We start from the raw sequence: 11,203 nt of genomic DNA on the forward strand, positions 1-11,203 counted from the left end.
TAAATTTACCTCCTTCGTTTCCTTACAACTCACACCTTCTGTTGATGCATTTTATGCAAGTCCCTAGACATCTACCCACGTCCATTGCAGGTACAACAGTTTACAGGCCACCATGATTGCTCGTTATTATCCTATCCGTGTTTGTATGTGGTTACAGGAACTGCAGGAACAAGATTTGGATTTTTGACTATGTTAGACTTAGTCAGACGTACGAGTGAAGCCTCACTAGTACGGCTGACAGGCTCATACGCACGGTTAATGCTGAGCTAAGTTACAATTACAACCTAAATGAGAAGACACGAGTGAGTGATCACCCGTACGTCTGATGAAGCCAACTCGTACGTGTGATGGATGAATCGTACGAGTGAGTCAACAGCAGGGGTATATAAAATCTTATGTTCTTCATTTTAGGTTAAGCCTCTCATTTGTTACACACTCAGATCTGGTGAGCTCCTCCGATTCTCTCTCAACCCAAATCACCCAGGTGGTGAATAATAGCTCTAGGTGTTGATCTAATCACACTTGATTTAGTTGTGGTTTGACTAAATTAATCCAAAAAAAAAATTTAACCTATTCACTAGAAAGTTTGATTCACTTATTCCGCCATTGTGTGAGTTAAATCTGTTGATTTCTAAGTTCCTAGTCATGTTTCATCACCTTCTATTCTTTCCCCCTTAACTCATATTTTAAAGTATTCATCAATATGCTCCATCCAGTTCTGATTCTCGATATACTTCTAACTTTCATATCGGTCATTCTTCTTTTTCATCTACCGACTGAAGAATTTATTTACTTCTACTATACTTTTGGGTTTATAGTGTTTCTAGTTCTCCCGTGTCTTTATATTGCTATATGCACCGATATATATGGTTTATAATTTCAGGTTTATCGTTGGGTTTTATATCTTCCCTTATATTTTAAAGTCTCTGCTTCTGTCTTCTATAATCATTGTCATTCACAATTAATGCTCTCTTTTATTTTCTGCAATTTATACCCCAATTTCTATTTCAAAGTTTTGTCCTTTCGTTTCTTCTTCTTGCGATTAAGCACCGCTTGTAATGGTCCAGAATTCACAGATATGAATTTCGGAATGAACATTGTTAATGTTCTAGGAAGGAAATTGAGATGGCGCGATCTTGACTTGTCAAATTACCAGAATACCTTGGAAAAGGCCGAATCATCAAGAAATATTTTCTTGATATTTTAGAGGTTAAATAGAATACAAGAGTCGTATAACATGGCACATGATGATGTTATGATCTGTGAATCATCACGTTCCATTTAGAAACTCAACAAGACTTACTGTAATATAATCACGTTGATCAAGTGTCATTATATTATACTAATTCATGCTTCAGTTCCCAACACTACTTCAAAATATTCCTATTTTAAACTTGAATGTTTCAGAATTTAGAAACTAAAATAGTTTCTTTTATGATGTAATACAGATAGCACGAAGAGGTAATTAATTTCAAATAAGAAAAATTAAGAAAATATCTTCAGAAATATGGAGGATATTTATAATGAAAGATATGATGATATCTTAGGATTTCTAATATCAGAGGATGATGAAGAATATTGTTCGCAAGGGTTTAGAGTCAGGAGCAAGGTATTCGATAATGACTTCAGCAGATATTGAATCATTTGGATCCTATGAAGGCAGGTTTAGCCTTTGTGATTTGTCCACAGCCTCCTTCATACTTTGCTCAATTCGTTTTCCAGTTACAACTCTTTTCTTTTTCTGAGCTCTGCCAACACACTACTCTTTATTATCAAACTTTTTACTGTTAAGGTCGTTTTATAGTTTTTGCTGCTTCATCAATAATTTCGAGAACTATTCCGCAGTTTAGGGTGTTTTTCAGAAACTTCACATTCAAGTTTGTAAGTCCAGGAGATAGACGTTATATATATACACATATAGCTGTTGGCGTGGACATGCTACGAGATTTCAAAATACTGATTGCTAATTCCCGGTGATTCGTATGACAATTCTCATTACAAGATGCGAATGAGTAAATGATGGGGTTTTGATAAATATAATGATTTTTTGGAAAATCTTAGATCATTACGGTTGCTGATAAGTTTACAGCTAATGTGGTGAGATATGAAAGGTTCCCCAGTAACAATGGCGAAAGGGCAACATATTTATCAAGATTATGATAAGGCTACTCCGAATGAAAAATCGAAGTTGTCTTGCTGGAGCTGTGATAGAATTTGCTACTTTGAAAAAGGAATTTCAAAGTTATTTTTGCTAATAAATGCCAAAGGATCTGACACAAATATGTGTTGAATTATGACCTTGGTTTCGAGAGCTTTTTAAGTACATAACTGTGGGTAATATGTGGTTGGATCATCATCTCGATTGCTCATTAATTGAAGTGTCTTCAGAAATTTCGAAGGGTTTAAAGACAGATTGTAATCGTTAATATACATTTGATGTTCTAACACAGTTTTGAAGTCAAAGTATAACTTCGAAAGATGTAGGAATCAAAAAGTGAGGGTACCGGTTATATCTCGAATTGAATTCTGAGGTTTCAAAATCAAAATATGTAATTGGGTTAGAATGAGTATGGTTGTTTTGATTTCTATAAAAGAATGTATATTATTGTGAAAATAGGAAGTATAGTTGATAATTTGCTTAATCTGATTCGAAGAATGTAACATATTAATTGTGAATATATATATATATATATATATATATATATATATATATATATATATATATATATATATATATATATATATATATATATATATATATATATATATATCTCGGGTATTACCTACCCGTTAATTTTTTTTCACAATTAATATTTTGTATATAAGAATTTTATTATAGTCTTTATGAAAATATATATGTATATATTCTCCTCAGATGTAACATAGATTTTAATGAGTTAATACTAGATTAAACTCATTCGATTTATGGTTGGAACTAGAATTGAATAATCCCTTAATGGCTTTAGGGATTACATAAGTATTTCTTCAATAATATAGAAATTATGAATCAATACTTCGTTATTTGTTGAGACGTGATGTTGGTTTTCGTTAAATTCTTGTGAACTTCGCAAAGTACGAATGATGTTATCTGAAAAGTTTCGGGTACATCGATGATGAAAGTGTAAAATCAAATATATTCTTGATTTATTATGAATTGGAATTTGTTGAATTGAGACAGAGATTGTAGTTAACGCTGGTTAAGTTGCGGGCAAAAGACGTACATTATTGCATATTTAAGTATGAATTAACCAAGTAGTTAAGATTCATACACAATAGCTTAGCACAGAAAGATTTATTATTTTTTTTAAATATATATATGTAAAATATACATATAATTTCTTCAGAGGGAATGAGTTAATTCTTCATAACTCGCTAATACAATATACGCGTTATTGATTCGTAATGATGTCCATAGTGATTCTTGAACTGATGGAGTTTGTGATGTTATAGGTGTTGTTGATTCTGATGTTGACTGTACTGACGATGCTGGTGACGCTGACGGTTCTGTTGATGCTGTTGGTAAATAAGTTTAACTTGTTAATCACACACCATTTTTGTCAGGGTTTCTACTCTTCCTTCTATCATTTTGGTTCGCTTAACTGATTTATGGTTAGGGCTATATTAGATAATCTCTAAGACTTTAGAGATTATATAATCGCCGCGGAATGTTTCTCCAATGAAGTTATGAATTAATATTTTGTCAGTTATTGTTGTTGGTACTCCTTGGTATCTATGGTGCGTATGATGTTGATGCTCGTGGGATAGATTGTGAAGTTGAGGTTTACGACGCGGTTGTGGTTGGAGGTGGTAACGGTACTGTTGGCGTTGATGATGGTGGTACTAGTTATGCTGCTCGTGCTGCTGCTGGTGTTTGTAATCTCTACACCATATTCTCCAAAGCCACTACCCGAGCGCGAAGCTAGTTGACTTCTCCTATTACACCGGGGTGATTGTCAGTTCGGACGAGCCGATAAATAAAATCTAGAATTTGATGTAGTATATAATCGTGACGAGATACTCTGGAAATGAGAGAGAAAATGGTGTTTCGGACAGGTTCGTCAGTAAGTGCTTCAGGTTCTTTGTCAAGAGGGCAATGTGGTGGATGGAAAGGATCGCCTTCTTCTTGTCTCCAATGATTGAGGAGGCTACGAACCCATCCCCAATTCATCCAGAATAGGTGATGACTGATTGGTTGATCCATTCCGGTCACACTGCTTTCAGAGCTTGAGTGAGATTCCATTTCGGAATCCGAGTGACTTGAACTGATGACAAAATCCATTTCGTACAATTGGATACAGGATTTTTCGATATAAAATGATTTTTCCGGCTATCGGGTGATATTCTATTTACATAGGATATCTATATATATAGATCAAAAGATTTCGTAGATTATGGAGGAATTTGCGGGATATGTCAGACAAAGTTTAAAGTAACAGATACGATAAGATATGATTTAGCAGATACGCTAAGATATGAATTTTGTCTATACACTACTCATGCAATTAATGTAGCAAGACGTGTCTAGAATAATAATGATAAGCAGGTAATTTCCTAAGGATAATAAGCAGATGATTTCCGACTAGAAATGATAAGCAAAACTTTTGACATGCAGACACGATCGAAGACCAGACTCACTAATGCATCCTAACGACTTATCAGTTAGACACACTAATGCAGACCTGATTCGCTAAGACCACCGCTCTGATACCAACTGAAACGACCCGTCCTAATCCATCCAGACGAAGTCCATATCGATTATAAACAATTCATAATAGTTGATTACATCGCGAGGTACTTGACCTCTATATGATACATTTTACAAACATTGCATTCGTTTTTAAAAGACAAACTTTCTTCACATCAAAAGTTGATGGCATGCATACCATTTTATAATATATCCAACTATAACTGACTTAATAACAATCTTGATGAACTCAACTACTCGAATGCAACATCTTTTGAAATATGTCATGAATGACTCCAAGTAATATCTCTAAAATGAGCAAATGCACAGCAGAAGATTTCTTTCATACCTGAGAATAAACATGCTTTAAAGTGTCAACCAAAAGGTTGGTGAGTTCATTAGTTTATCATAAACAATCATTTCATAATTTTTATAGACCACAAGATTTCATATTTCCAATTCTCATAAATATACATCCCATGCATAGAGACAAAAATATCATTCATATGGTGAACACCTGGTAACCGACATTAACAAGATGCATATAAGAATATCCCCTATCATTCCAGAAAATCCTTCGGACATGATAAAAACAACATCGAAGTACTAAAGCATCCGGTACTTTGGATGGGGTTCGTTAGGCCCAATAGATCTATCTTTAGGATTCACGTCAATTAGTAGATCGGTTTACTAATTCTTAGGTTACCAAGCAAAAGGGGCATATTCGGCTTCGATCATTCAACCATATAATGTAGTTTCGATTACTTGTGTCTATTTCGTAAAACATTTATAAAAATTGCGCATGTATTCTCAGCTCAAAAATATAAAGAGTAAAAAGGTAAATGAAACTCACCTAATGTATTTTGTAGTAAAAATACATATGACGACATTTAACAAGTGTAGGGTTGGTCTCGAATTCACGAACCTATATCATTTATATATATATTAACACATATAATTGTAATCGAACAAATTTACATATTATTATTGATATAGTTGTTATTTTAATAAATTATATGTTCCATTAATAACTTAATTAGATATATATATATTATTTTTTTATATATACATTAAATAGATAACTAGTATTTATTACAAAAATCTCAATATAATTATGTTTTATGTTAATAATATATTTTTATATAGAAAAATCTTTATGTGATATATTAGTAATACTAATAGTAATAATGATAAAAATAATACTAATTATAATAATAATCATGATAAAACAAGATAATTTTTGATAAGAATGTTAGTTTTAATAATAGTACTAATTTTAATAAAAAAATGATACATTTAAAAATAATGATACTTTTAGTAATAATAATAATAATAATAATAATAATAATAATAATAATAATAATAATAATAATAATAATAATAATAATAATAATAATAATTAAATTAAAAGTGTATATACCCTTTAATAAGCTTTTCCAAAAAGAATTGCCCGAGACCGGGTTCGAACCCGAGACCTCTCGGTTAAACCCAACACTCCAAACCATTCTTCCATATCTGCTTTTCTCAAACACTTAGGATCCTAATTTTATTTAACCCATAATACTTTCTGTCTCTTCTTCTTCATCCTCTAAATTTAGATAGACCACATAATCATAACAAGGAATCAACTATACTGTTTTAGGATTTGAAAATGAGACGAAAACAATTCGGCTGTGGTGATCTTGATTGATAGAAAAAAATAGAAAAGAAAAAAAAATGAAACAGCAACAGTAGTATGTTCTTCACGAAGCTGATGAACACAGAAATTAAATTCAATCAATTTGAGACAGTTGAAGTGTGGAATCAAACGAATTGGGTTCTATTTGCTGCGTCTAACATCTTATGTATACAATCTCCATCCTATTTTGTATCCAAATCACATAATTGTGATTTTTACCCACGAAGAACACAATGAAGATGAAAAATCAATTTTTAAATTCTAGTGAGTTCATTAATCATTTTCTTCATGAAGGTTGCTCTTAAACAATTTTCTAATGTTTTACAAACGAAATTATACCTTATAACATCACAGAATGCTCGAATTTGATTTATGTTCATCCGTTTGACTTTTCTATTTAATGTTTGACTTCGAAAATTCAAAGTAAATAGATGGAATTAGAAACTGTAAACTTACAGATAGATCAAGTAAATGTTTCCTTACACAATTGCATCTTTAGATTTTTGATAAATGATTTGGAATTGAGTTATGGCTAAAATTATTATTACGAACAGAAGTCAGATTGGCTTCTTCAAAATTCTGTTTTCTTTTACTGATAAAAGCAGGCGAATTATACGGAGTAATTGACTGATTAGTGCAGCAACAATATTTGATTGGGAGTTGTTTGATAGCGATGATGGAACCGACAACATATCACGAGCAGAGGAAAAAGAATAGAACGAAAAAGAGGGAAAGAGTAAGATGAATAAAGCAGACCGTGATATATCTGTTCTATATATTTGGTGTATTATTAATAATTTAATAATTAAGATTAATACCATAAATAATTAATAAAATATCTTAATAATAATATCAATAATACTGTTATTAATAAATATCTTACTAATAATAATTATGTTGTTGTTAAAAATAAATAATAATAATATTAAGATTAGTATTGATATAACAAATTAATATTACCACATAATTATGAAATATTATAAATTTTTATCTATAATATTTATAAATTACTTATATTACAATATTCATTTAAATAATTATGTATGGAAGTTATATATATATATATATATATATATATATATATATATATATATATATATATATATATATATATATATATATATATTAGGCATATTCATCTACAGTTTTTAATATATATAAATATTCATTATTAACTTTGTTAAGAAGAATAAAACAAGTATTTCTAAATAATGTATTCAAAGTTTTTAAAATATAAGATTTATATATACAGATATGTTTTAAATACTAATTATTATATATTACTTTATTTTACATAATTAATTCTATTAATTACATCATATACTATTTTAAATTATACTTCAAATTCTAATATATATATATATATATATATATATATATATATATATATATATATATATATATATATATATATATTTATATATACATATCTATTTACAATTAAATGTTCGTGAATTCGTCGGGTAAGGTCGAATGGATAGTTAAGTGTATAAAATGTCGATTTACCTAACTTGTCGATATTCATCTTCTAAGTTTTCTACCTTTCATAATTTCATCTTTACATTAAATAATATGCAGGTCAAATAGTTACCTTATTAAGAGTCACGAGTTAATTGTTGTAAAGCATGTATTGGAATTAAACAGGAATCTCCACTAACTTTTGTCTAACTCTCGTTAATTGACACTTTGTTCTCACTAGAAAATCACTTTACCATTTCTTTCGAATATTGTTAAAAAGGACAATTTCTCAAATCAATGTGGACCTCTCAATAGAGACTCGCAATCATATAATGTAACTGTTAAATCACTCATTTGATAACATCTTCTAATTCCATCGATAACTATTTGTATATATTAAGAAACAAATAGGTTTATGTAAAGTATTATACGTCTAATACTTGGTTAATGTTTTCAAGTTATAATATATACACATATACATATATAATCAGATTTGTTCATATAATGGTTCGTGAATCATAGAAACTTGGTCGAGGTTTAAATGAATGTATGAACACAGTTTAAAAATCTTTGAGATTCAACTTACAACTTTGCTTATCGTGTCGGGAATATATAAAGATTAAAGTTTAAATTTGGTCGGAAATTTCCGGGTTGTCACATCCGATGGTGTGATTACTTTGTAGTTGGGTGGTGGTGAGACACCCGAATATACGACTGTGATTTATTGTGTTGTTTAGAGGGCGTTAACGATTTGACTGATTTGAAAAGTTGAGGTTTGAGTACCTTGTTGTGAGTCCGCAGAGGATTGGTGTGTGTATGACCAACGTTGAGATCGGTCATGTGTATTGTGGAATATTGAAATTCTGCGGGATGTTATCATCTTGGCAGTGAAAAGCGTAGGTTAGAATCCTAAGTGGGGGAGTTATTTATCCGGAGGGTACGGTGATGCCTCGATTTGGTAGGAATGTTCGAGCGATTTTTCGAAAGTCGTCCCGTTTGGTGAGCGATTGCGGGGCGTAGAGTGTTGCTTCTGACTGTCTCATGTAGAGACATGTGGGTGTTGAGCGCATTCGAGAGTGAGTTCTCTAGAGTATCAAGGACTTGTACGCACGAAAAGTGACAAGATCATCCTTAATGGATGGTCAAAGCGATGGTTCACAGGGTAATGGTGGACGAGTTGTGAGTTGTGTAAGATTGAGTGTTGGTTGGGGTTACCGAAGATCTTGCGGGAAATTTCATCACCGTGTGCGTGGTGCGGATGGCCCAAGTAGATTGTTGGTTGGTGATAATACTCTAGTAGATTGTTGGTTGGCGATAATACTCTAAGTCGTAAGTTAGAGTGTGCCAAGGAATCGTATGTAACATCCCGCATTTTTCCGTTAAATTATTTTAACGCCCGTCTTTTTATTTTAATAATATCCTTCGTATCTAGATTCGTATCCTCCGTTAGCTAACATTCTTAATATTTTCGTTATCGGATTATAACGTCTCCCGTACTCTCGTGTAATTCAAAATAATTCGTTCGGTTAATTCCCGCTCTCGACTACAAACTTGAGAGACCAATGTTGCTAAATGACCAAAGTTTTGACTAGGTCAAATGGTCAACATTCACCACCTCCACTCATTCATCTCCTTCTTTCTTTCATACTTCCATTATTTTTTCTCAACTTTCAAATCCTTAATTCATCATCTAAATTCGATTTTGGAGGCTAACATCAAAACAAATTACATATTTGGAATCTTCTCTTCATCCTCTACAACTTGATACAAATTTCATCTCATTTGGGTAACTTTCTAAAAACACTAAATTTCTTGTTCTTGATCTTTTAAGCTTAAAAGTGTGTTAATTAGTGTCTATGGCTCAAGTCTAACTTGAATATGTGATTTGGTTACTCGATTTGTTGTTTTGGAGTAACTAGTATGAACACTTGAAATGGGTGTGCTTAATCTTTGATTTTGGGTGATTAAATGTGGATTAAATGTTAAAGTTCATGTATTAAATATGTTACTAGCATCATTAGCTTCAATTTGATGTGTAGGTTGATTAAGAACACTTCACTAACATGATTATTGATTTTGTGATTTTGAGTTAGGGTTTGATAGAAGTAAAATAGATTTTTGATGCATTAAATGCTTTGCAATGTTAAATATAAGTGTTTAGTAGTATTGTATGCATGATTACCTACGAAACGGCGTATTATATGTGTGTATTAAGTTCCCAAATTATCTTATGCAATTTATGAACTTGAAGATTTGAAAGTGGACTTTTAATAATCACTTGACGAGAAATTGGTTATTTTAAATGATGTTTTTGTTTGATGAAAAGTGTTTAGTTACATTCCTCGCCAAATTACCTTTCCAACGATGTATGGCATACAATTTAAGTGTTTACGGTTCATAAGTTGCGTTTGTTTGAAGATTTGCTTGTTTTGACATTTAAAACTGCCCAGAAATTTTGATCAGATACTAACCGCGGCGCGGGTCTTCACGTCGTGGTGCGGCTTAACAGAGACTTAGATGGTCTGGAACCATCTAAATGCTCGACCCTCAAACCACGCCTTAACCCGAGGCGCGGGTATTCCAGCCGCGGCGCGGCTTAAAGCTTCCAACAGTTTCTGTCCACTTTTCAACTTTTCATTCGATTTCAACTATGCCACACGCCTCCGATTACCCCGTAACTTATTCTAACATGCTTTTATACTTGTATCTTGCATGAAACTTGAAAACTTGATTCACATGCTATATAATCGAGTCGTAATGAGCCATAGTACTAATTGAACCACTTTGACCTACCGTGTTTGCCGATTTTGATACAACTTACTTGTTTAGGTCAAGACTAGCATTTGTTCTTTGCACGTTACTTGTTGAAGTATCTTTTTACTCTTGCACTCAAGGTGAGATCATAGTCCCACTTTTACTCTTTGAACTTACATTTGGGATGAGAAAACATAAACGTTTCATTTTACTAAGTGAACACAAGTACAAGAAAACAAAAATTCTACATACGAGTTAGAACAATATTCTCAATTCGATTATCATTAGTTACACTTGCCGGGTGTAAGCGAGAACTTATGTTATATGGCCATATGGATTTGACAAACCCTCATTCAGACGGTTCGCTACCGTCTATGAATGAAATATATTTTCGAGAAAAAATGTATGTTCTAACACTATTGTGATGGGGTTCTATGGATGGAAATTTAAGGCTTGATAATTGGGTGCTCGTGACAACAATTTTTGGAATGGTTTACTATTATTGAAATGCTATAAATCTTGTGGTTCATTTTATTTACTCACTTACTTACTTAAACCTATGATTTCACCAACGTTTTCGTTGACAGATTTCTATGTTTTTCTCAGGTCTTTGAACGACATATGATACA

This window comes from Rutidosis leptorrhynchoides, chromosome 10 (genome assembly GCF_046630445.1).
Source record: "Rutidosis leptorrhynchoides isolate AG116_Rl617_1_P2 chromosome 10, CSIRO_AGI_Rlap_v1, whole genome shotgun sequence".
Classification (NCBI taxonomy): domain Eukaryota; kingdom Viridiplantae; phylum Streptophyta; class Magnoliopsida; order Asterales; family Asteraceae; genus Rutidosis; species Rutidosis leptorrhynchoides.